Source organism: Macaca nemestrina, chromosome 2, assembly GCF_043159975.1.
Source record: "Macaca nemestrina isolate mMacNem1 chromosome 2, mMacNem.hap1, whole genome shotgun sequence".
NCBI lineage: Eukaryota > Metazoa > Chordata > Mammalia > Primates > Cercopithecidae > Macaca > Macaca nemestrina.
Genome location: NC_092126.1, coordinates 142,686,670 through 142,713,800, shown reverse-complemented (window position 1 = coordinate 142,713,800; position 27,131 = coordinate 142,686,670). Strand labels below are relative to the sequence as shown.

The 27,131-nt window shown below is 37.3% G+C and overlaps 1 long non-coding RNA gene across 7 annotated transcripts in view; it reads left to right on the top strand.

Annotated features, from left to right (window-relative positions):
* The window catches only part of LOC105477617 (uncharacterized), a 502,411-nt gene that overhangs the window by 347,415 nt on the left and 127,865 nt on the right, over window positions 1-27,131 (top strand). For all 7 annotated transcript variants that reach the window (XR_011620199.1, XR_011620195.1, XR_011620200.1 and 4 more), the window contains one exon: window positions 16,377-16,510. This is a non-coding gene — a long non-coding RNA (uncharacterized lncRNA). The remainder of the gene's footprint in view (window positions 1-16,376; window positions 16,511-27,131) is intronic.

Genomic DNA, 27,131 nt, shown 5'->3' with positions numbered 1-27,131 from the left:
TAGCAAACTGAATTTAACAGTACATCAGAATGCTCATTCGCCATGACCAAGTGGGATTTATCCCTGGGATGAAAGGATATGCAAATCATTTGATGTGATATATCATATCATCAGAATGACGGATAAAAACCATATGATCATTTCAATTGATGATGAAAAAGCATTTGATAAAATTCAACATTGCTTTATGATAAAAACCCTAAAATAACAGGGTATAGAAGGAATATACCTCACTATAATAAAAGCCATATATGACAGACCCATAGCTGGTATCATACTGAATGGGGAAAAAATGAAAGCCTTTCCTCTAACATCTGGAACATGACAAGGATGCCCACTGTCACCAGTATTCAACATAATACTGGAAGTCCTAGCTAGAGCAATGAGATGAGAAAAATGTGAAGGGCATCCAAACTGGAAAGGAAGAATTCAGGCTGGGTGCAGTGGCTCACACCTATAATTCCAGCATTTTGTGAGGCCAAGAAGGGTAGATTGCTTGAGCTCAGGCATTCAAGACCAGCCTGGGCAACATGACAAAACCCTGTCTCTACTAATAATACAAAGCATTAGCCAGGTGTGGTGGTGCACTCCTGTAGTTCCAGCTACTTTGGAGGCTGAGACACAATAATTGCTTGAACCCAGGAGGTGGAGGTTGCAGTGAGTCGAGATCATGCCACTGCACTCCAGCCTGGGTGACACAGTGAGACTCTGTCTCAAAAAGAAGAAAAAAAAAGGGAAAGGAAGAATTCAAATTATACTTGTTTGCAGATAATATGATCTTATATTTGGAAAAACCTAAAGACTCCACAAGGAAACAATTAGAACTGATAAATTCAGTAAAGTTGCAGGATACAAAATCAACATACAAAAATCAGTAGCATTTCTGTATGCCAACAGTGAACAATATGAAAAAGAAATAAAAAAGCAATCATTTACAATAGCCATACGTAAAATTAAATACATAGGAATTAACCCCAAAAGTGAAAGACCTCTATAACAAAAACTATAAATCACTAATGAAACAAATTGAAGAGGAGATCAAAAAATGAAAAAATTTTCCATGTTCACAGATTGGAAGAATCAATATTGTTAAAATGTCTATATAACCCAAAGTAATATATAGATTCAATGGAATCCCTTTCAAATACCAATAACATTCTTCACAGAAATAGAAAAAACAATTAACACACATGAAAAGGTGCACAGCATCACTAATCATCAGAGAAATCAAATGCAAAACTACAATGAGATATCACCTCACTCCAGTTAAAATGACTTACATCCAAAAGACAGGCAATAACAAATGCTGGTGAGGATGTGGAGAAAAGGAGACACTTGTACGCTGTTGGTGGGAATGTAAATTAGTATAACCACTATGGAGAACAGTTTGGAGGTTCCTCGAAAAACAAAAATTGAGCTCCCTTATGATCTAGCAATCTAACTGTTGTGTATATACCTAAAGGAAAGAAAATCAGTGTATGGAAGAGACGTCTACACTCCTATGTTTGTTACAACACTGTCTACAATAAGATTTGGAAGAAACCTAGTTTCCATCAACAGATGAATGAATAAAATAAATGTGGTACATATATACAATGGAGTACCTTTCAGCCACAAAAAGAATGAGATTCATCATTTGTAACAACATGGATGGAACTGGAGATCATTTTGTTAAGTGAAATAAGCCAGGCACAGAATGACAAACATCAGATGTTCTCACTTACTTGTGGCATCTAAAAGTCAAAACAATTTAGCTCATGGATATAGAAAGTAGAAGGATGGTCAGGAAGGGTAGACCATCTGGTAGACCAGAGTCAGGAAGGGTAGTCAGGGGCTCATCGGAGAGAAGGTTGGGATGATTAATGGATACAAAAAAAAGCTAGAAATAATGAATAATATTTACTATTTGATAACAGGATGACTATAGTCAATTATAACTGTATTTCATAATAACTTAAAAGTGCGTAATTGGATTGTTTGCATCTCAATGAATAAATGCTTGAGAGGATGGATATACTATTCATGATGTGCTGATTTCATATTGCGTGCCTATATCCAAACATAACACGTACCCCATAAATATATATAACTACTATGCATCCACAAAAATTAAAAATCCCCAAAAAAATTGGTATAAACTGTGGTGCACAAGGGTAATTTTGTTTCATGCATAGATTGCATAGTGGTGTAGTCAAGGCTTTTAGGTTAGTCATCACAATTTTTAAAAAATATATAGGTCTATTTGAGGCAGGGGTGGAAGGAAGAAGATGGCTGAATAGGAACAGCTCTGGTCTGCAGCTCCCAGCACAATCAATGTAGAAGATGGGTGATTTCTGCATTTCCAACTGAGGTACCTGGTTCATCTCACTGGGACTGGTTCATCTCACTGGGACAGTGGGTGCAGTCCACAGAGGGTGAGCCAAAGCAGGGCGGGGTGTCATCTCACCCGGGAAGTGCAAGCGGTCAGGGGATTTCTTTTTCCTAGCTAAGGGAAGCCGTGACTGACTACCTGGAAAAACGGGACACTCCCGCCCAAATACTGTGCTTTTCCCAAGGTCTTAGCAACCAGCAGACAAGGAGATTCTCTCCTGTGCCTGGCTCGGTGGGTCCCATGCCCACAGAGCCTTGGTCACTGCCAGCGTAGCAGTCTGAGATTGAACTGCAAAGTGGCAGCCTGGCTGGGGGAGGGGCATACCCATTGCTGAGGCTTGAGTAGGTAAAAAAAAGCAGCCAGGAAGCTTGAACTGGGTGGAGCCCACTGCAACTCAAGAAGGCCTACTGCCTCTAGACTCCAAATCTGTGGGCAGGGCATAGCTGAAAAAAGGCAGCAGACAACTTCTGCAGACTTAAACGTCCCTGTCTGACAGCTCTGAAGAGAGCAGTGGTTCTCCCAGCATGGCATTTGAGCTCTGAGAATGGACATACTGCTTCCACAAGTGGGTCCCTGACCCCCATGTAGCCTAACAGGAGACATCTCCCAGTAGGGGCCAACAGACACCTCATATGGGTGGGCACCCCTCTGGGACGAAGCTTCCAGAGGAAGAATCAGGCAGCAATATTTGCTGTTCTGCAATATTTGCTGTTCTGCAGCTTCCGCTGGTGATACACAAGCAAACAGGGTCAGGAATGGACCTCCGGCAAATTTCAACAGACCTGTAGCTGAGGGACCTGACTGTTAGAAAGAAAACTAACAAGCAGAAAGGAATAGCATCGACATCAATAAAATAGTGATCTACACCAAAACCCCATCTGTAGGTCACCAACATCAAAGACCAAAGGTAGATAAAACCACAAAGATGGGGAGAAACCAAAGCAGAAAAGCTGAAAATTCTAAAAATCAGAACACCTCTTCTCCTCCAAAGGATCACAGCTCCTTGCTGGCAACGGAACAAAGCTGGACGGAGAATGACTTTGATGAGTTGACAGAAGTAGGCTTCAGAAGGTCGGTAGTAACAAACTTCTCTGAGCTAAAGGAGGAAGTTTGAAACCATTGCAAGGAAGCTAAAAACCTTGAAAAAAGATTAGACAAATGGCTAACTAGAACAAACAGTGTAGATACGACCTTAAATGACCTGATAGAGTTGAAAACCATGGCACGAGAACCTTGTGACGCATGCACAAGCTTCAATAGCTGATTCAATCAAATGGAAGAAAGGGTATCAGTGATTAAAGATCAAATTAATGAAATAAAGCAAGAAGAAAAGGTTAGAGAAAGAAACAGTAAAAAGAAACGAACAAAGCCTCTAAGAAACAGGGAATATGTGAAAAGAACAAATCTACATTTGATTGGTGTACCTGAAAGTGATGGGGAGAATGGAACCAAGTTGGAAAACACTCTTCAGGATATTATCCATGAGAACTTCCCCAACCTGGCAAGGCGGGCCAACATTCAAATTCAGGAAATACAGAGAACACCACAAAGATGCTCCTCAAGAAGAGCAACCCCAATACACATAACTGTCAGATTCAACAAGGTTGAAATGAAGGAAAACGTGTTAAGGGCAGCCAGAGAGAAAGGTCAAGTTACCCACAATGGGAAGCCCACCAGACTAACAGCAGATGTCTCGGCAGAAGCACTACAAGCCAGAAGAGAGTGGAGGCCAATATTCAACATTCTTAAAGAAAAGAATTTTCAACCCAGAATTTCATATCCAGGCAAACTAAGCTTCATAAGTGAAGGAGAAATAAAATCCTTTACAGACAAGCAAATGATGGGAGATTTTGTCACCACTAGGCCTGCCTTACAAGCACTCCTGAAGGAAGCACTAAACATGGAAAGAAACAACCAGTACCAGCCACTGCAAAAACATGCCAAACTGTAAAGATGCTAGGAAGAAACTGCATCAATTAACAGGCAAAATAACCAGTGAATATCATAATGACAGGATCAAATTCACACATAACAATATTAACCTTAAATGTAAATGGGCTAATTGCCCCAACTAAAATACACAGACTGGCAAATTGGATAGAGTCAAGACCTGTCAGTGTGCTGTACTCAGGAGACCTATCTCAAGTGCAAAGACACACATAGGCTCAAAATAAAGGGATGGAGGAAGATCTACCAACCAAATGGAATGCAAAAAAAAAAAAAAAAAAAAAAAAAAGCAGGGATTGCAATGCTAGTCTCTGATGAAACAGACTTTAAACCAACAAAGATCAAAAGAGACAAAGAAGGCCATTTCATAATGGTAAAGGGATCAATTCAACAAGAAGAGCTAATTATCCTAAATATGTATGCACTGAATACAGGAACACCCAGATTCATAAAGCAAGTTTTAGAGACCTACAAAGAGACTTAGACTCCCACACAATAATAATGGGAGAATTTAACACCCCACTGTCAATATTAGACAGATCAATGAGACAGAAGGCTAACAAGGGTATCCAGGACTTGAACTCAGCTCTGCAACAGGCAAACCTAATAGATATCTACAGAACTCTCCACCCCAAATCAACAGAATATACATTCTTCTCAGCACAACATTGCACTTATTCTAAAACTGACCACATAATTGGAATTAAAGCACTCCTCAGCAAATGTAAAAGAACAGAAATCACAATAAACTGTCTCTCAGACCACAGTGCAATCAAACTAGAACTCAGGATTTAGAAACTCACTCAAAACCATACAACTACATGGAAACTGAACAACTTGCTCCTGAATGACTGCTAGGTAAATAATGAAATGAAGGCAGAAATAAATATTTTTTTGAAACCAATGAGAACAAAAATACAATGTACCAGAATCTCTGGGACATGTTTAAAGCAGTGTGTAGAGGAAAATTTATAGCACTAAGTGCCCACAAGAGAAAGCAGGAAAGACCTAAAATAGACACTATCACATCACAATTCAAAGAACTAGAAAAGCAAGAGCAAACAAATTCAAAAGCTAGGAGAAGGCAAGAAATAACTCAGATCAGAACAGAACTGAGAGAGATAAAGACACAAAAACCCCTTCAAAAAATCAATGAATCCAGGAGCTGGTTTTTTAAAAGATCAACAAAATTGATAGGCCACTAGCAAGACTAATGAAGAAGAAAAGAGAGAAGAATCAAATAGACACAAACTACCATCAGAGAATAGTATAAACACCGCTACAAAATAAACTAGAAAATCTAGAAGAAATGGATAAATTCCTGCACACATCCACCCTCTCAAGACTAAACCAGGAAGAAGTTGAATCTCTGAATAGATCAATAACAGACTCTGAAATTGAGGCAATAATTAATAGCCTACCAACCTAAAAAAGTCCAGGACCAGACAGATTCACAGCTGAATGCTACCAGAGGTACAAAGAGGAGCTAGTACCATTCCTTCTGAATCTATTCCAATCAATAGAAAAAGGGGAATCCTCCCTAACACATTTTATGAAGCCAACATCATCCTGATATCAAAGCTTGGCAGAGACACAATAACAAAAAAGAGAATTTTAGAACAATAACCCTGATGAACATTGATGAGAAAATCCTCAATAAAATACTGGCAAACCAAATCCAGCAGCACATCAAAAAGCTTATCCACCATGATCAAGTTGGCTTCATCTCTGGGATGCAAGGCTGGTTCAACATACAGAAATCAATAAACGTAATTCTTGACATAAACAGAACCAACGACAAAAACCACATGATTATCTCAGTAGATGCAGAAAAGGCCTTTGACAAAATTCAACAGCCCTTCATGCTAGAAACTCTCAATAAACTAGGTATTGATGGAATGTATTTCAAAATAATAATAACTATTTAGGACAAACCCACAGCCAGTATCATACTGAATGGGCAAAAACTGGAAGCATTCCCTTTGAAAACTGGCACAAGACAGGGATGCCCTCTCTCACCACTCCTATTCAACATAGTGTTGGAAGTTCTGGCCGGGGCAATCAGGCAGGAGAAAGAAATAAAGGGTATTCAAATAGGAAAAGAGGAAGTCAAATTGTCCCTGTTTGCAGATGACATGATTGTATATTTAGAAAACCCCATTGTCTCAGCCCAAAATCTCCTTAAGCTGATAAGCAACTTCAGCGAAGTCTCAGGATACAAAATCAATGTGCAAAAATCACAAGCATTACTGTACATTAACAAACAAACAGAGCTAAATGATGAGTGAACTCTCATTCAAAATTGCTACAAAGGAATAAAATACCTAGGAATCCACTTACAAGGGATATGAAGGACCTCTTCAAGAAGAACTACAAACCACTGCTCAAGGAAATAAAAGAGGACAGAAAAAAATGGGAGAATATTCCATGCTCATGGATAGGAAGAACCAATATCGTGAAAATGGCCATACTGCCCAAGGTAATTTATAGATTCAATCCCATCCCCATCAAGCTATCAATGACTTTCTTCAAAGAATTGGAAAAAAAAAAACTACTTTAAAGTTCATATGGAACAAAAAAAGAGCCTTCATTGCCAAGACAATCCTAAGCAAAAGGAACAAAGCTGGAGGCATCACACTACCTGACTTCAAACTATACTACAAAGCTACAGTAATCAAAACAGTATGGTACTGGTACCAAAACAGAGATATAGACCAATGGGACGGAACAGAGGCCTTAGAAATAACATCACACATCTACAACTATCTGATCTTTGACAAACCTGACAAAAACAAGAAACGGGGAAAGGATTCCCTATTAATAAATGGTGCGGGGAAAACTGGGTAGCCATATGTAGAAAGCTGAAACTGGATCCTATCCTTATATCTTATACAAAAATTAATTCAAGATGGATTAAAGACTTATATGTTAGACCTAAAACCATAAGAACCCTAGAAGAAAACCTAGGCAATTCCATTCAGGACATAGGCATGGGCAAACACTTCATGACTAAAACACTAAAAGCAATGGCAACAAAAGGCAAAATTGACAAATGGGATCTAATTAAACTAAAGAGCTTCTGCATGGCAAAAGAAATTAACATCAGAGTGAACAGGCAACCTACAGAATTGGAGAAAATTTTTGCAATCTACCCATCTGATAAAGGGGTAATATCCAGAATCTACAAAGAACTCAAACAAATTTACAAGATAAAAACAACCCCATCAAAAAGTGGACAAAGGATATGAACAGACACTTCTCAAGAGAGGACATTTATGCAGCCAACAGACACACAAAAAAATGCTCAACAACACTGGTCATCAGAGAAATGCAAATCAAAACCACAATGAGATACCATCTCACGCCAGTTAGAATGGCAGTCATTAAAAAGTCAGGAAACAGCAGATGCTGGAGTGGATGTGGAGAAATAGGAATGCTTTTACACTGTTGGTGTGAGTGTAAATTAGTTTAACCATTGTGGAAGACAGTGTAGTGATTCCTCAAGGATCTAGAACTAGAATTACCATTTGACCCAGCCATCCCATTACTGGGTATATACCCAAAGGATTATAAATCATGCTACTATAAAGACACATGCACACATATGTTTATTACAGCACTATTCACAATAGCAAAGACTTGGAACCAACCCAAATGTCCATCAGTGATAGACTGCATTAAGAAAATGTGGCACATATACACCATGGAATACTATGCAGCCATAAGAAGGATGAGTTCATGTCATTTGCAGGGACATGGATGAGGCTGGAAACCATCATTCTCAGCAACCTATCACAAGGACAGAAAAGCAAACACTGCTTGTTCTCACTCTTAGGTAGGAATTGAACAATGAGATCACTTGGACACAGTGCAGGGAACATCACGCACTGCGGCCTGTTGTGGGGTGGGGGGCTGCAGGAGGGATAGCATTAGGATAAATACCTAATGTAAATGATGAGCTGATGGGTGCAGCAAACCAACATGGCACATGTATAGCTATGTATCAAATCTGCACGTTGTTCACATGTACCCTAGAACTTAAAGTATAATTAATATATATTAATTATATATAATTATATATGATTATATATTTTATATATATATAGGTCTATTCATATTATCTACTTATTGTGTGAGTTTTGGCAGATTGTGCCTTCCAATAATTGGTCCATTTTATCTATGTTATCAAATTTGTGGGCATAGAGTTCATGCTATTCCATTATTATCCTTTTAATGCCCATGGGATCTGTAGCAATATCCCCTTTTTGATTTCTGATATTAGTAATTTATGTCTTCTCTCTCTCTTTCTTATCCTGGCTAGAGTCTTATCAATTGTATTGGTCTTTCCAAAGAGCCAGCATTTGGTTTAATACATTATCTGTATTAGTTTCCTGTTTTCAGTTTCATGGATTTCTGCTCTAATTTTTATTATTTGTTTACATCTGCTCACTTTGGATTGAATTTACTCTTCTTTTTTTCTAGTTTTCTAAGGTAAACACTTAGAGAATTGATTTTATATCTTTTATTTTTTTCTAGTACCAAAATTAATATAGCTACCCCAGCTTTCATTTGATTAGTATTAGCAAAGTGTTTCTTTCTGTATCCCTTTACTTTCATATTTAAAGTGAGTTTCTTGTAGGCAACATATAGTTGGGCCTTATTTTTTTTTTAATCTACTATCTCTGTCTTTTAATTAGTAAATTTAGCCCATTGTCATTTAAAGTGATTATTGATTTAGGTGGGTTAATGTGTAGCAAATTTGTTAATGATTTTTATTTATTGCCCTTCTTCCTATTTTGTATCTCATTCTTTTCCTATCTTTTGTGGTCTTAGTTGAGCATTTTCTATGATTTCATTTTCTCTCCTTTCTTAGCATATCAATTATACTTCTTTTTGAAACTTTTTTAGTGGTTGCCCTAGAATTTGTGATACACATTTACAATGATTCTATGTCTATTTTCATATAACAGTATATCACTTCATGGGTAGGACAAGTACCTTAAAATATCAAAATATTCCCAATTCTTCTCTCCCATCTCTTGTATCATTGATGTAATTCATTTCACTTATTCATAAGCTATAATCATTGAATATATTTTTACTATTATTATTTTGAGCAAACTGTTACCTGTTAGCTCATTGGAAAACATTAAAAATAAAAGTTTTTATTTTACCTTCACTTATTCTTTCTCTGGCATTTTTCCTTTTTTAATGTAAATTCAAGTTTCCGAACTATACCCATTTTTCTTCTTTCTGAAGAATTTGTTTTAATATTTTTTGCCAGGCAGGTCTACTGGTAATAAGTTCCCTTAATTTTTGTCTGAGAAAGTCTTTAGTTCTCTTTTGTTGTTGAAGGATAATTTTGCAGCATATGTAACTCTAGATTGGTGATTTTTATTTTCTCTCATCACTTAAAATATTTCACTCCAGTCTCTTCTTGCTTACATGGTTTCCGAGGATAAGTTGTTTGTGATTCTTATCTTTGCTCCTCTATAGGTAAGGTATTTTTACCTCTGGCTTCTTTCAAGGTTTTTTTTTTTTCAATTTATTTTCTGCAGTTTGAATATCATATACCTGAGTGTATATTTTTAATGAATTTATCCTGCTTGATGTTCTCTGAGCTTTCTGGATCTGTGTTTTCATGTCTGATATTAATTTGAAAAAATTCTCAGTCATTATTGCTTAAAATATTTCTTCTGTTTCTTTCTGTTGTATCCTTCTGGTATTCCTATTACTCAACTACCTTTTATGGTTGTTGTGCTGTTCTTGGATATTCTATTTTCTATTTTCCAGTCTTTTTCCCTTTGTTTTTCAGTTTTGGAATTTCCATTGATATATCCTCAAGCTCAGAGAATCTTTCCTTAGCCATGTCCAGTCTACTAATGAGCTCGTGAAAGGCATTCTTCGTTTCTATTACAATGTTTTTGATATCTAGCATTTTATTTTTATTTTTTCTTAGAATTCCGTCTTTGTGTACATTAATCATCTATCCTTGCATGTTGTCTATTTTTCCACTAGAGCTCTTAGCATATTAATCACAATTCTTTTACATTTTTAATTCAATGTATCTGCCATATCTGAGTTTGGATCTGATGTTTCCTCTGTCTCTTCAGACTTTACTTTTTAATATATCTTGTAATGTTTTTTGTTGAAAATTGGAGCTGGTGCACTGGAGAAAAGAAACTCTGGTGAATAGGCCTTTAGTGATATGGTAGTAAGGTGTAGGCATAAAGGAAGTATTATTCTGTAGTTCTATAATTAAGTTGCAAACATTTAGCGAGCCTGTTCCCTTGCACTGTAATCTTCGCAAGTGCTACTCAGTCCCTTTTCCTCCCCTTAGGTAGGGCAGATAGGATGCCTAGAGGGAGTTGGGGTTGGATATCCCTTCACCATATAAATGTTTTGTAGTTTTGGGTTTGGCATTTTTTGCTTATCTTTTAATAGATGTCTTTCTAAATACTTCATTTTTTGAGCCACTATGTAAATGGTCTTTTTAAAACAATTCTTCCTCTAATAATATTTTTTCTCATATATGAAAGTGCAATAGATTTTTTAATACCAATCTTGTTTCCAGTAACTTTCTGAATTCACATATTAGTATTAAAAATTTACAGATACATTTGGACTTCCTACATAAATGATCATGACATCTGCATGTAACAGTTTTATTTCTTCCTTTTTAATGACTATACCTTCTTTTCCCTGTCGTATTGCACTGGCTAACATGTGCAGTTTAATGGTAGTAGAAAGGGTAATAGTAGAGGTCTTTATCTCATTGCTGATTTTAGAGAAAAAGCTTTTAATATTTCATGAGCATAATGTTTATTATAGTCCCTTCTATTTTTGTAGATAAGATTTGTCAGATTAAGGATGTTCCCTTTTGTTCTTAGCATATGAGGTTCTTCTTAAATAGATATTACATTTTATGAAATGCTTTCACTGCATTTATTGAGATGCTTATACATTTTTTTGTTGTTGTTTTGTTAATTGGAGAAATTTATGGATTTTTTTTAAAGAGACAGGATCTCACTCTGTTGCCCAGACTGGAGTGCAGTGTCATGACCATAGCTCACTGCGGTCTCAAACTCCTGGACTCAAGCTATCCTCCTGCCTCAGCTTTCTGAATAAATGGGACTACGGGCATGTACCACCACACATGGTTGATCTTTTAAAAAATTTTTGTAGAGATGAGGTCTTGCTATGTTGCCAAGGCTGATCTCAAACTCCTGACCTTAAGTGATCGTCCCACCTTGGACTCTCAAAGTTCTGGGATTATACACATGAAGCATCATGACTGGCCCTGGATTAATACCTTGATAGTTAAACCAATCTTGCATTTCTAGAAGAAACTCAATTGGGTCATGATGCATTAGCCTTTTTGTGAATTGCTGGATTCAATTTCTTAATATTTTCCTAATATACATACATCTATGTTCTTGACAGAGATTGACTAGTAATTTCCCTTTCTTGTAATTTTTTTGGTCAGATTTTGGGACAATGTTATGTTGTTCTGATAAAATAAGATTGTATTTTTTCTCTCTTTTTCTAAAATCTACAAAGATTTGTGTAAAGTTAGCATAGTTTCATCATTAAATGTTTAAAAAATTTCAACAGAAAGGCCAACATGAGCCTGGATATTTTCTTGTGGGAAGCTTTATAAACTATGGATTCAATTATTGGACAAATAGGGAATTATCTAGACTTTTTGTTTCTTTTTGTGTTGGTTTTTGTAGGTTTCATCATTCTAGAAATTAGTCTATTTCATTTAAACTTTCAAATTTATTGTCATAGAGTTGTTCCTAATATGTTCCTGTTATCTTTTTAACATCTATAATGTCTTTACTGATGTTCCCTTTTTAATTATTGATGTTTAAAATTCGTGCCATCACTTTTTTCTTAATCAGCTTTGTTAGGTGCTTATCAAAGTTATTCATTGTTATAAAGAACCATTATTTGGTGCTATTGATTTTTCTATTGAATTATTTTATTCCATTAATATTTGCTCTTACCTTTATTGTTGCCTTCCTCATACGTTCTTTGGGTTTTATTGGCTGTTTTTCTAATTTCTTGAGATAAATCTTAAATCATTAATGTTCAGACATTCTTCTTTTCAAATAAATGAATTGTAAGGCTAAATATTTTCTTCTGAACACACATTTATCTCCATCCTCCATATTTTTTCGTTATCTAAAATGTTTTAAAGTTGCTTTAATATTTGAAGAATAATTTTCTCTGAATGAAATTCTGTGTTGTAAGTTTCTTTGTTGTAGCATGTCAAATATGTCATCCCAGTTTTTCTTGGATCCTATTACTTATTTTGAGAAGTAATCTGTTAATGTTATTGTTCTTTCTCTGAAAATAATATTATCTTTCTTTAGCATGGCTTAAGATTTTTCCCTTGCTTTTTTAAAATTAGTTTTGCCAAGATGTGCCTAGATGAGTTTTTCATGTATTGATTGTTCTGGGAAGCTGTAGTACTTCTTGAATATATGGGTTAAGGTGTTCTGTAGTTTCTGAAAAATTCTCAGCCATCATCTCTTCACATATTGAAGGATGATGAGAACGTTGTTCTCTTTTCCCTTCCCTTCTAGGAGGCAATTACACTTATGTTGGTCCTTTTCACCGTGTCTCCTGTAGTAGATTAAAGATGGCCACAGATTATTTGCCAATTTTCCCATTAGGAAATGGAATCTATTTCCCCAAAACACACTCCACCCCCTTAGAGTCTGTCCTGGCCCTGTGACTTGATTTGATTATGAGTATCATCCCTATAGCCAGTGGTACACAAAGTGTGGTCACTGGAGCAGCAGTTTGAATATCACCAGAAAAACACATATTTTGAGGAGCTATCCCAGACCTACCAAATAAGAAACTCTGGGAGTAGGGCACAGTGAGCATTTTTTAACAAGTCTTTGAGGTGATACTGATGCATGCTAAAGTTTTAGAATAGCTGTCTAAGCTAATAGCAGTTGGTTCAAGGGCGTGGTTAGATAAACTAAGCAGGATATTTGAGTCATTTGCTATGATTATATAAACCCTAGAAGGAAGACGCTCTCATTTTCTGATGGCATTGCTAAGCTAGTGTGATATAACCTGGAGCTATTGACAGCCACTTTCTGTCTCTTTGCAGAAAAAATGCCCCTGGAGTAGGACAGAATAAGACTGACACATAGATAAGAGAAAGCCCAGACAACTTTGTGTGAACCCTTAATCCCATTGTACCTGAAGTCCCCGATTAGCTCTTGATTTCTCAGTTATGTGAACTTTTTTCTTGGCTCAAACTAGTTCAATTTGGTTTGTGCACTTAAAACTAAAGAATCATGACAATACACAAGTAAGCCCCCATCCCCCTACAAATGATATCTGAAAGAGCACCTCTAACATATAAAACAGATAAATGTAGGTCTACCTTGAATGAGGAAGAAGTAGAAGTTCTAAAATCCTACCATGTGGCTCTTCCGGGGTGTGATGGTTAATTTTATATGACAATGTTACTAGGTTAAAAGATACCCAGATAGCTGATGAAATATTATTTCTGGGTGTGTCTACGAGGATGATTGATCCAGGATATCAAAGGGAAATTGGATAACCGCTCAATAATGGAAGTAAAGAAGCATATGTCTAGAATACAGGATATCCCATAGGGCATATCTTAATATTACCATACCCTTTAATTAAGGTCAATGAAAAAGTACAACTCAATCCAGGCAGGACTACAAATGGCCTAGACCCTTCAGGAATGATGGTTTGGGTCACCTTGCTAGGTAAAGAGCCAAGACTGGATGAGATGTTTACTGAAGGCAAAGGAGACACAGAATTGGTAGTAGAAGAAGGTAGTTATAAATACCAGCTACAACTACATGACCAGTTAGAAAAACAAGGACTATAATCATCATGAATATTTTTGTTATAAGTGAATTTGTGTGTATATATACACATATGAAGGAAATACCTTTGTTTTCTTCCCTTTACTGACTTATGTAAGTATGTATAACTGTAACAATACCTAATACAGTTTAGTATTAGGTATTGTTAATTTTCTTCATAGTATTTAAGTTATGGGATATCAGGAGAAGAGTAAACATCACTCATGGACTTTATATCCTCTGGGAAGGGATTTGTTCATTTTTGTTTGTTTGCAGGATAGTTGCATCCTGCTAGGTGGAATTAGGATCTTGTTATTATCTTTAATCGGAGAATAAGTATGGTGTAAGGAGATACATATGAGTACCAGCTTGACAAGGGAGGGACTTGTGATTGTTAATTTTATCCATCAAGTTGACTGGGCCATATGATGCCTAGATATCTGATTAAGCATTATTTCTGGATGTGTGTGTTACCAGAAAATATTACTATTTGAACAGGTCAATTGAGTAAAGATGATCCCCCTCATTAATGTGAGTAGGCATTATCCAATCAAGGGCCAGGACAGAACAAAAAGAGGGGGGAAGGCAAGTTCACTATCTTTTCTGGAACTGGGATATCCATATTTCTCCTGCCCTTGGACTTCAGAACTCCAGGTTCTTGGGCCTTCAGACTCCAACACCAGCAGCCCCTGTCCCCGCCCCAGGTTCTCACACTATTTCCTGGTTCTCCAGGTTGCAGACAACTTATCGCGGGACTTCTCAACCTCCATAGTTGCATGAGACAATTCCCGTAATAATCCTCTCATATATATATAAGTATCTTATTGCTTTTGTTTCTCTTGAGAACTCTAATACACTAGGTCCTTTCTCAGCCCACCTGGAGCCTCTTTGCAGAACAACCCCAAAGTTGTAGGCAACATAGTTTAAAAACCACTTGTAGTGGATTCTTTGTGGCCTATGACACAACCTCTTGTTCCACCTGTTTTCAGCTGCAGCTGTGATGGAGAGTTGCTTAAAGTTCCCTAACTCAAGTACTCAACTGTGTCTCTCTGCTTTTCTGTCCTTAGGCTTTTTCTAAAGTCACTAGGCTTGCTTAGTCATAGCCTGAAAACTTGGGGAATTTAAGGCCTGTGGGAACAACCCTCTACTGGAATGAGTGGTTAAGTGTTGTGGGCTTCCATCCTGTGAAGGCACATTGCTGATGTATGTGGCGTATGGTTCTAGTGGGTCCATAGTGGGATTGGGCCCTAGTTTCCCATAGTGATAACCAAGTCAATGTTGTATTTACTTTTCTCTTCTTTCCGGCCTCATCTTCCTGCTTTATTGCTCCCATTTCTTATGATTACTTCTAAAATAAACCACCTGCACCCAACCCCTTTTCTCAGACTCTGCTTTTGGGGAAATCCAAACTAAAATATCCATGTTAGAAAGTCTTATAGTTCTGAGTCTCAGCTCTGCAAGTTAGGTTATGATAGGCCAAATTGCTTCCTTTCTGTCGGCCTTAGAGGTGTCATTTGTAAAATGAGGAGGTTGAATTAGCTGTTTACTTGGTTCCTTCTAGCTCTGACTTTCATATAACACTATATATTGTTTCAGAAACTGAACACTTACAACATAAAACTAAAGTGATGAGGCTGGTCAATCTGAATAGTCAGGCCCTTGAAACTTCCCTGTTTTCTAGCCATCTTTTTCCGTAAGTGTCCAGATGATCTGCCTCATCCTCCACCTTGATTGGTGCTTATAGATACAGACACAGAAAAACACCAAAAATACCCAGCCCAAGCAAACTATACACAGCTATTTTGACAGGGAAGAAGCTCTCAAAAACCACTGACATTCAAAGCCTCATGTTTATGCAGGACAGAAAGATTGAGAGTGAAAACAAGTATAGGCTGAATATGATCAACTATCTGGATGACTAAATGCATCATAATAGCCTTAGTACTTTAGAGCTGGAGCCAAAAATACTTACTGCAAAATGGCTTCCATTTCACATTGATTTTAAAAAATGAAATGTTACACCTGGGGATCCAGCTATAGATTTCAATCTACTTTTCCTTGTAATTTGAGACAAATTGAAATCTATGGTAATGAACATAATCAGGAAGGGAAAGTCTATTATTTTCTTCTTTTAGTAATTAGAAATGATCAATTTGAAATTTTATTGTTTTTTATTTTTATTTTTAACACAGTGGTGGCTTCCCATGGGGCCTTAACACAATGATTGCATTGATTCCTGTGGGGGAGAAGGACAGAGAGAAGCAGTGCTTGCTGTTTTAAATGGAAGCAGGTCTGGAAGGGACGATATTCTGCATACTACTTTCAGGTAAGAGAGGTACTCACTATGCTCACCAGTGGCTTCCTTTAGCAGAACTGGTCTTACATAAGAAGAGAGTAGGCAGCCACCAACAAATATGGTTTAAGGGGTTCAGGCAGGGCTCCTGTTTTTCAGTATGTTTTCTCTTTACTCTTTGATGTGTAAAATTTCTTTGAGGTCAGAACATTCCTCTGAAATTAAAAAAAAAAAAAGAAAAAAACCTTTGTGAGGGTATAACAAATAGAAATGTGAGTTGGGAGTCAGGAAACAGAATTCTTTCTTCTGTTTTGTAAGTACATCATTGGCTCTGTGAACTCAGCTAAGTCCCTTAACCTTTCTGTGGCTTGGTCTCCACATCTGTAAAATGACTGAGTTCAGAAATGGTTTCTATCATCCTTTGCAGCTCAAAAATCTGGACTATTGGTGGAAATTCATGCTACTTCATAAATGACAGGTGTCATATTGTTTCTTAGAATTCATTGGATGGGAAGAGAGAAGTAGACAAAAAGGAAGATAAGTATCAAGGCTAGGAGAATCTGAAAGTGGCCTGGGGACACAGAAAGGATGAATATGCTTCTTTACAATTTCACCTCTCATGTGTATTACCACTGCATCTGCAGCATTGCATAAAATGACATGAAATACAGGAGGAGGCTTGCAGTGGTCTAATAGCAATAGTTTAATACTTTCATTGAAAGACAAACTTCAATTCTGATCCTGGTTCTGCCACTTATTAGTGACTACAGGAAATGACTTAGTAGTTTTGAGCCTCAATTTATACATCTGTAGAATGGGGAAGGAAGGAAGGGTTTATAAGGATTTATAAGCTGGTTTTTGCCCTCTGGATGACATTGTGTCTCTCTAGTACAGAAGATCATGAGCTCTGCTCTCTGCAGGATATTAACTTGAGAGATAGAGGGAATCATCAGACATGCTAATACTTTGGCAATTTCACCAACAGTTAACCTACATTAGTACTGCTCAGTGCTGCATCATTTCAAAGATAGCATGCAGTGCTAATATCTTTAGAATCAGCAACATTTTCCAAAAGTAGTGATGCATCATAGATCTTATCAATATCACTGAAAATGGACTCATATCTAGGTATATGAAAAGTTAAAGCTTAATTATGGATAATTGCTGTGCAGTAAACATAGTCTGTGTTCATGTAGCAAACAGTTTCAAATAACTGAAACCATTATTTTGAAGAGAATAGTCTGAAGTGAAATCCACATTTATTATTAATGTTCCTGATGTTGTCAGAAAAGCTCAATATTTTCTTGTATTCTAATTGGTTTGTTAAGTGTAAAGCTTCAACCATAGAGAAGAAAACATCTCAGAATATATCTTTAGTTGACTATGAAAATTCATCATTCCATAATGTATTTTTTACACCTTGGAGAGGACTTGATGATTAAAAACTCCTTTTATAATTATTGATATTTTAATTTAAAAGCTCTTTAGAGCCTTTAATACTCCTTTAGAAATCATGAATCCCATTCTTCCAGTGATATGTTACCTTAACTGACTACCTCCAAACCAAGAGAAGTTGAATTTCATCTTAACTCTGAGGATGACAGATTTTGAAAACCTTAAAACTTCTTGAGCAGTTTGGATCTAATATGTGGACCTCTTAAGTGGAAAATGCTGTGACTTTTCAGCTCCAGCTATTATAGAATCATCAGAATTTATTCCTCCTTTTATTTCTGCACAGTAGGAATAGTATTCAAATTTCCTGCAGCTCATTGCTGCAAGATGAGGCAGATTACATATACCTACTATAAAAAGTTTGTGTGGGAAAATATGCAAGTTTCCAGTAATTTTCATTACCCAGTTTATCCATTCATAAATACCTTCCAGTGAAACAATGCAATATATACTTTGTAAGTATTACATATTTCCTTATTAGAATTGGAAAGGAGAACCATAAAATATAACTGGCCACCTCCTTCTTGGTCATTATAGTGCATTTACTGGTGATACTACCAAGAAACATACATTAAGCTCCCATCCAATAGATGTTTTTCTTTATGAGAAGAACAATGTATACATCTTCCCTTTCTTTGTAACCTCTAATGCCATATACCTGTGTGAAGAGGGGAAATCTAGACTCATTCAGGAGCTCACTGATGAGCACAACAAGGACCTAACTTGCAGCGTCCCTACAACATCATTTTATTGAGACAATTGTTATTTATCAGCAGAAGCAGCAGTGGGCTGTTTGTTTCATAAGAAAACTCCCCAGCTCTTATTTAATTACCTTGGAGGACCTTATTCTCAGAAACAACACTATAATGAGTGTACCATCAGACACCAGATTTATTTCGTGAAACAGAGGGGATTTGAAATGTACAGTAAACAGGGAGTTCCTGTGAGCAGAGAATCCAAACAGTGGAGAGAGCTTATTAATGTAGGGCATGGTATTTGACCTCTTTTAATTGGTTAAAATTTCAAAATTGGCTACAGTTTCAAAAACAAGGCTGTGAGGAAGAAGAAACAGCATGGGTGGTGATGGAAGAAGTGACTGGATCTCTAGAAACAACTTGAACTCTTTCTGCTCTGCAGCTTGTTGAATCCTTTGAAGATTTTTCTGCATTATGGCTAGGTTGCTATGCTGATTATGAGACAGATCCTGGTTATGAGCACATCACAGGGTGACGGTCTTGGTACATGATTGCATTATTGTTTTCAAGTATTCACTGTGTATCATGAAGTTGTTATCAGGTAAGTCTTACCTAGATAGACATCCTTGCTTTGACAAAATAAGTTCTTAAGAGATTCGTTTGTTTTATTTTGGCTGATGTGAAATAATCAGAATGACAGAAAGAATGAGAAAGAAAAGAATCAGACAGGAAGAATGAGAATCACTGTATATGTGATATTCACAAATCTTGGCCTCTTTTTCCCGAAGGTAGCCAGATCTTTTGTGTTCTTTGTGTCAGGGCATTTATCAAACTTAAAGTAGAAGCTGCTTGAAAATAAATTTTCTAATTGCCTTTTGTGACTGTTATTGAGGAAGGGGAGGCAGAAGAGGGAGAGAGATGAGAAATTCCCTAAAGTAGAAGTGGGGCAGAGAATGACATGATAGGTGCCAAGTGTATCGGAGACCAGCACCATAAAGCTTGGCAGCATGCCAGGTAGCGGGCTCTGGAAAGAGAATGGTGGTGTGTCCAGACTGGGATCCCTAGGTAAGCTGGTCAAAGGTGACCCTTTTTTCTAGGCTCACTTCCCTAGGGTCAGCCCCCTGGCTTGGCCTGGTTTTTACACTGGAGTCTAAAGACATCTCCAGAGCATGATGAGGGAAGGGTGGAAATACCCCTAAGGGTTGAAATTCAACCTCCTATCAACTTGGCAGAACAGGGGCTTGTATTAGATTTCCAGGGCTGCCAAAACAAAGTACCACAAACTAGGTGGTTTAAACAACAGAAATTTGTTCTTCCATAGTTCTGGAGGCCAGAAGATAAAGGTATCAATAGGGTTGCTTACTTCTGAAGGCTGTGGGGAAGAACTTGTTCCATGCCTCTTCCCTAGTTTTTGGTGATTGGTTGTTAATCTTTGATAATTTTTGGCTTGTAAGCCCATCACCCTGATTTCAGTCCTTGGCTTAATCAACTATGTACATAGTGATGCCACTTGCTGAGATGGGGAAGATTGTGGGAGGGACAGATCTACACAGGAAAAATCAACAATCATATTTTGGCCAAGTTCAGACTGAAGTGCCTATAGACACATAGATAAGGATGTCAAGCAGTTAGCTGAACAGATAAGTTTCGGGCTGAATTAAGAGGTCAGGGCTAGAGAGTCCTTGTTGTACATATTATATTTAAAACAGAGGTCTAGATGAGGATGAATGTAGGGCTTGAAGAATGTAGGCACAGAAAAGAAGACTAAAGGAAAGCTTGGTATAGTCACACTTCAATGACTGAAACAGGAGAGAGAACTAGTGAAAGTGATTGAGAAGTAATGGTCAGTGAGATGGAAGGCAAATCGTGAGAAATCAAGAGAAGGGAATATTTTAAGAAGGAGGGAGTGGACAACAATGATAAATACTGCTGAGAGGTCAAAAGAGATGAAGAGAGAGAGAGATGATCATTTGAGTTGGAAATATGGAAGACACCCTGTTAAGACTGGTTTCAGTGGAAAGGGAAGGAGTAGTATGGTGGGAAAGAAGCCTGGTTTTAGAGGATTGAGGGAGAATAGAAGGAGAAGAAGTAGAGACAGCAGCTTAGAGAGCAGAGAAACATGGATATATAGAGCTAGATGGGATTATACTGCAGTGGCAAAAACCAACTAAAAGCTTCAAACAAAGTTGGTTTGTTTCTTGATCACATTCCATGACAGTAGCTAGAGGTCAGCTATGCCCTGTACCATGTGTCTTATGTCTGGACACAAGCTGACAGAGTTCCCCCAGTCTGGGGCACATCCTTTTGATAGAAGAGAGAAGAAGCAAGAGACAGAACCATGCCATGCAATGTCTCAAATCTTCAGCTTGAATTTGCCATACTACACATTTACACACATTCCATTGACCAAATCAAGTTACAGGCCAAGCCCAATGTCAATGGGTAGAGAAGTACACTCCTTCTGTAAGGCACTTCACTGCCTATGGTAATGTGCAGAAATGAAGAAATAGTGAATACTTGAAGACAATAATGCAATCTATCCCCTCACCTCTGCAACCACCACATACACACACCTTTTTTTTTTTTTTTTTTGGTGGGTGATATAGACCATGTTTGCCTGCTGTTGGAAATAATGCAGTAGATCAACTAATTGAAGAAAAAATCCTGTGAGGAGGTGAGGTTGCTTTCTTAGGGGTAAGAATACTATATTATTAACAGGAAGAAAGGTATAGAGAGAGTACAGAAACTGAAAGGTTGGTATGCTTGCCATGTTTTTTATATGATGACTTCTTGATTCTAAATTTTGGTTCTGTTTTTGCTTCCGAATAATGTGTAAGATCAAGGTACTTGGGGAGTATGTTTTCTGAAATTTGAATGTTTAGACATCTTTTGTTGCCTGTTGCCTTCAACAAAACAATTTGATGGGTCTGGAATTATTTTTTTAATCTCCAAATGTCTAGCCATGTTGCTACATTGTCGTATAGTAGTATTTCGGTTATAGAGGTGTTTAATACCATGATCTCGTTATCTCTAGGACATGCCCCCCACGGGTTATAGCAGCTCAATCCCTACTTATTGAACTGCATGCATTACATTTTTTCAGACAACTCTTTAATGGCTCATTCTTTAATATTTTTAATTAGATCATCTTTTTTAGCTCTGGCAGAGTAAAATGCAATTCTCTTTGATGAATACTAAGTATGAAAGGAAAAAATAAGTGTTATAAGCATGTATTTTGAGAATGAAGTCCTGTAAAATGTAGATAGATCAGGTACAATTAAAAACTAACATGTAGGTTGTAGTCTCCTTTCTTGCCTGAGAGAGTATGAAGAAAATCATGTGTCTATTAAGGTGGTAAAGCAGCAAGGCTTTCAGGGTGAAAACTGGATCTTCCTTACAGTCTGTATATTAAGATCATCAATCTTAGTAATAACTTCTACTAGATGAACAAATATAAGAGATTTCACCTACCCAGAGTTAAGAAATGAACTCACTTCCTTCTCATAAAATATCCTTTCTTTCATAGCAGTGGTAAAACGTGGTAACTCAAGTAATTATCATTGAAGAATGAGAACACCTACTTAAAGCATCCTTGCATAGATGGCTTCCTTGCCCTCTTCACTGAGCAAAGCCATTGGGATTGGAGAGATGGGTGTGAATGCTCAAGTCTATGGCACTTCAATATGCCATGGCATTTTTCAGTAAGTTTTGAGCTATTGAGTTGCTACTTGTCTTCTTTGAAAACCATGATTCTTAATTATAAGAAACCCATTTTGACAAAGATTGAGAGCGGCAGAGACTTAAGTGGAAAGTTAACTGTCAGAATATCATCTGCCCCGGCCCCCCCGCCCCCATTTTTCTGTGTTCTGGAGAGTATTTGGGAACAAAGTTCCAATTTCATAGCTATTGCTCTTTAGTATATTAATTGGCAGTGATAGGAGGGGGAAGTTCATGACATTTCTGCCCAATAACTTTTAAATTATTCCTAAAACAAAAAAATCACTTGGTTCATTTTTGAAATTTAGGTGTTGTCTAACCAATAGGAAGCTCAGGGACCTCTGGGAGACAGCAAGCCTTCTTCTGTAGTTTGGCCGTAGAGAGACCCAGGTTTGAAAAATGATTCTGTCACCTACTACTTGACTGAAATTGGGAACGATTTTTGTTTTCTTTTTGGAGGCTGGTTTTACTCATGTATAAATATGAATACTAGTGTTTGTCTTATTAACTCATCTATTTACTCTTTTAATTATCACTGAGTAGTTACCATATACTCATCCCTGGTTTGTGGATACTAAAAATGCAAATAACAATAGCTAACATTTGATGAGTATTAACAAAATATAAGCCACTCTGAATACATCTCTTTTATTGTTCCCATCAAATTTGTGAGAAAAATGGATTACCATTATGTTCATTTTACAGATAAGAAAGCTGCACTTAGAGTTCAAGTACCTTGTCCAAGTTACATAAATTAGGAAGCATGGAGCCGAAATTCAAACCAAGACAGTCTTCAGTTGAGAGTTTATTTTCTTAACCACTGTGTTATACTGCAAAGGTGTAATGATACACTCTCTGCTTGCTAGTATGGACACAGACAAGAAAGTAAGCAATTATAATAAATGGACGTGCGAAGTATCCAGGCATTGTAGAGGAAAAAGCATTTACTTCCTTAGAATCAACTTTATTTTGAGATCCAAGATCCTGATAAATCTACAGAAGTCTTATCTGATGTGTTGGATTTTGTGCTGATATCAAAGCCGTTGGCATCAGAAACACGCATACATACTATAATTTTGGAAATGTCAATATTTAACATCAGTCACTCTCTATAAAAATTCATGATGTTATAGTGATAGAGTACCAGAAATCTTACCAAATTTCTGCTACTAGGAAATACTTAGCACAGGCCGCCATTTACATTAAGAAGATGATTAGACTATTTTAAAGATTCTGATTTTGTTAATGACTGATGCTATTAAGAATACAATTCACAGAAAATATGCTAAAAATATTTTCATTAATCAAGTGCATATTTTAATAAAAACCAAAACATAATTTTTATAAGCACATTATAGGAGGATGTGATGTGTGAACTGTACTATAAAGGCACCGATAAATCAGAATGAAACCAATGAAAATAATTAATTTTTAATGACTTGAAGTTTGGGTCAGAAAAAAAGTGAAATTAGAACGTTTTGAATTAGTAGCAGACCGCGAGCTTGAAGACCTCGATAACAATCCACCCTTTGTATGTACGGTGTGCTATTAACTTGAAAGCAAAAATGGCCTCTGTAAAACATTGCCTTTTGTTAATTAGACAACTTTGAGCCTTTGAACATGAATCATTAACTAACTACTGATATTGCCCTAAGGCCAAATATTTGTGATCTCCTGGGGCTGTGAGAGAGAAAGAAGAAAAAATGATGAGGAAAGGAAAGTGCTTATTTCTCAGTTTTAGATTATCCAATTATTTCAAGTAGAGAAATATCATTAATAAGGTCACTTAAAATAGAGTAAGTGGGAAAATAGGAAGACAGCATCCCTGTTTCAGGCATGGAATTTTATGACAATTACAAAAGCCTAGCAATCTATCATTTTAATGGTGGCAGGAGAATAGTGGGTTGCAAGCTCCTCTGTGTGAGGAAGATGTGACATGTACCAGTAACATCTCTATTACTACAAAGTAGGGGACCCAGCTTTCAAGCAAAGCCTAGCTACTATTATTAAGGACTTCTGTGATGTTCTTGGCCATGTGAGACTGTAGATTGAAAGGGAAATTTCATTATATCTTTAAACATTTAAATACTTGGCTTCATAGTTCACTGATCTTGAGCAGCCTGACTCTCATTTTGATTCAGGTTTCCTTTGTTCCTTGGTTATTTATTGATGGTGCCTTTCTCATTTATTGTGTCACATTGAGAGGCGCTCCGTCCCTAAATGTAGAATTACTCTGGTGTGCTGATTTTGCCAGTGATGTGACAGATTTCCTGGGATCATTTGTAGGATTATCTCTTTGAAGCTCTGGTGTCAGGATCCACTGCACACGTGGTGAGGAGAGTATTCTTTATCTGCAAAACTACAGATTACTAGGAAGAGCCTGCTTTACTCTGCTCTTACAGCTCTTTTGTGGCCTCTGTTCCTAGGAAGCAAAAGAAGTAGAGGTGATAGGTAAGGACCAAAGTGTTCTCCACTCTGTTCACATCAAGAGACTTCAGCACCCAGAGACTATAAGCAGCGGCTGAGGAGAAATGGAGTGAAGAGGTAGTGTCAAGGAGAAAATGGCTCTGAAATAATTCACAATATAGAAAGTGCTGTATTTAAGGATTGTAGGTATTAGTATTATTTTTATTTCTTGCTTTGACAATTTAAATTTCCTGTGCTCCCTCTGAAATGAAGCAAGGGACCAGGCTGTATTTTTCCTTCTAACACTTTTCTCTTTCCTGCCACTTTCTTTCCTCTTTGGTACTTTTCATGCTATGCCCCTTACCCCTCCTCTAATAATGAGGTCCAGTAAGCGGCGAATAGAAGGTCTGGGCAGATCCACTCCCTGTCTCTGTTCCATGACCCCTGCCCCTTCAAACCATGAGAAAACTAATGGTGATCTTGTCGACTATTCCTATGTTCAGAACCTTCCACATGAGTCACAGCTAGTTTCTACTCCAGCATCCCAGCCCTCTAAGTGCCTCTCCCAATGTCCTCTCCCTCATATCTAGCTTTTTCTGTGGCCTATTCTTTGTCTCCATTGGCAGGTACTTTCTTTTTTTTCTTTTTGGTCTCTTTATGTGCTCAATTTTAATAAAAATCATGGCCCTTTTGCACTGTTAGAGGCATTTTGTCATAATCTTCAGGCAATAAAAGAGAGAAACATTTCAAATGAAAGCAACAGGGACTGTGCCCAGATCATCTTTGTTGGATACATGCCAGTTTGCACAGCTAATGGTCTTCTTTGTGCATGGGTGCTTATTAGATGTTTAATGACCATTGCTCTGTTAGAACTCTAGATGGTCTTAGCTCTGGGTGAACAGTTTAAAATCTGGCTGCGTAACAAATACCTCATTGTAAGAAGACATATTTCTTCCTATTTCTAAGTGAGGACACAAGGAAGATTTAGTTTTTTATTTTTGCGGGGGATGAGATTCGGTGGGACAGTGGATCTGTTCCATCAATAATTCTTATTGAAAGACTGCTAGGTAAGGATATCATAAGCACCTGGGTATTTAGAATGAAGGGTGATATAAATAGAAATAAATCTTGTTTATAATTTTATTTATGGAGGAAACACATAATTTCTTGATCAGAGATTTTGGGATTCTGTTTCCTTCTGTTTCCCTGGACCTAGGAAAGGACTTGGTCCATAATGGATACTCAATAAGTGTCCTAGCCAACTACATAGTGAATGAATGAATGCAAAATGTAAACACAGGAAGAGAAATACATGGCAAGCAGAAGGTAAGTACTCAGACACTGCTAATGAAACCATCAGTCAAGGAAAGCCAGCAGTTCAGTGGCAGTATCTCTGGTAGAAAAGGTGAATATACATGGAAAGCAAGTAGTTTTCTTTTTGTGACCTCTCTGTGCCTCCGTTTCTTCATCTGTAAAAATAAACAGTCTGAATTAGATCAATATTTTTAAAACTTTAGCTTTGTGCATGATAATCACCTTGTTGAAGAGTAAGTTTGGGAATCTACTCCCAGATAATCTGATCTGGTGGTTCTGGGGTAGAGGTTAGGAGTCTACGTTTTTCAAAAGCCATGTTCAGTTACCTCCATGGATTGATGGCCAGTCTTTGAGTTGGCTGACCTTGGGTCAAGCGTACAGAGTTCTGGCTGGAGTGAAGCTATTCAAGTATACAGAAGATGGCCTTCCCAACTCAAAGAACTGCTTTTCTCAAAACAGGCTGTGAGTGTAGCAAGCGCTATGACTGACCTACCCACTTCAGTATTAACCAACTTGGCTCTCACATGCTCACGTGGTAGAAATGGCCTTGCTCAAAGCACCAAGATTCTTCTGATGGAGCTGAAGTCACAATGGGTTTGGCTGCTTCCTGTTCTGGTGAGGCACTTCTGCCTTCCAAATGCCATGCTTTATGCTAACAAAACTGACAAGGCTCTGTGTCAGCCTTTGCTGATGTTATTGCTGAAAAACTGGTACCTGTTTTTACTTCACCTTGTACCTTCCTAAGTTCTTTTCAGCTGAGTTGATGGACTGTGGCACTCCTGACTTGAGCTCAAGTACATATGCCTTAAGTAAAATGGCATTTATTTTCCTTATCTTTCATTTTTTATGTAATTTTTACAGGAATACACTTTGTAGTTTTATAGCTAGGAAAAAAGTGAATGAGCCCAGGTAGTCTTGTTAAATACCTCTCTTCTCTGGGTGTAATGGAATTTAAAAAAAAAATTCTGATAAATCTCTCCAATCAGCTTGACATTCCTCCCATCTCTTCTTTAGGTGACTCTTATTTCCTGGTTGGTGAAGAATATCTATGGCATTCCATAAGTGCTTCT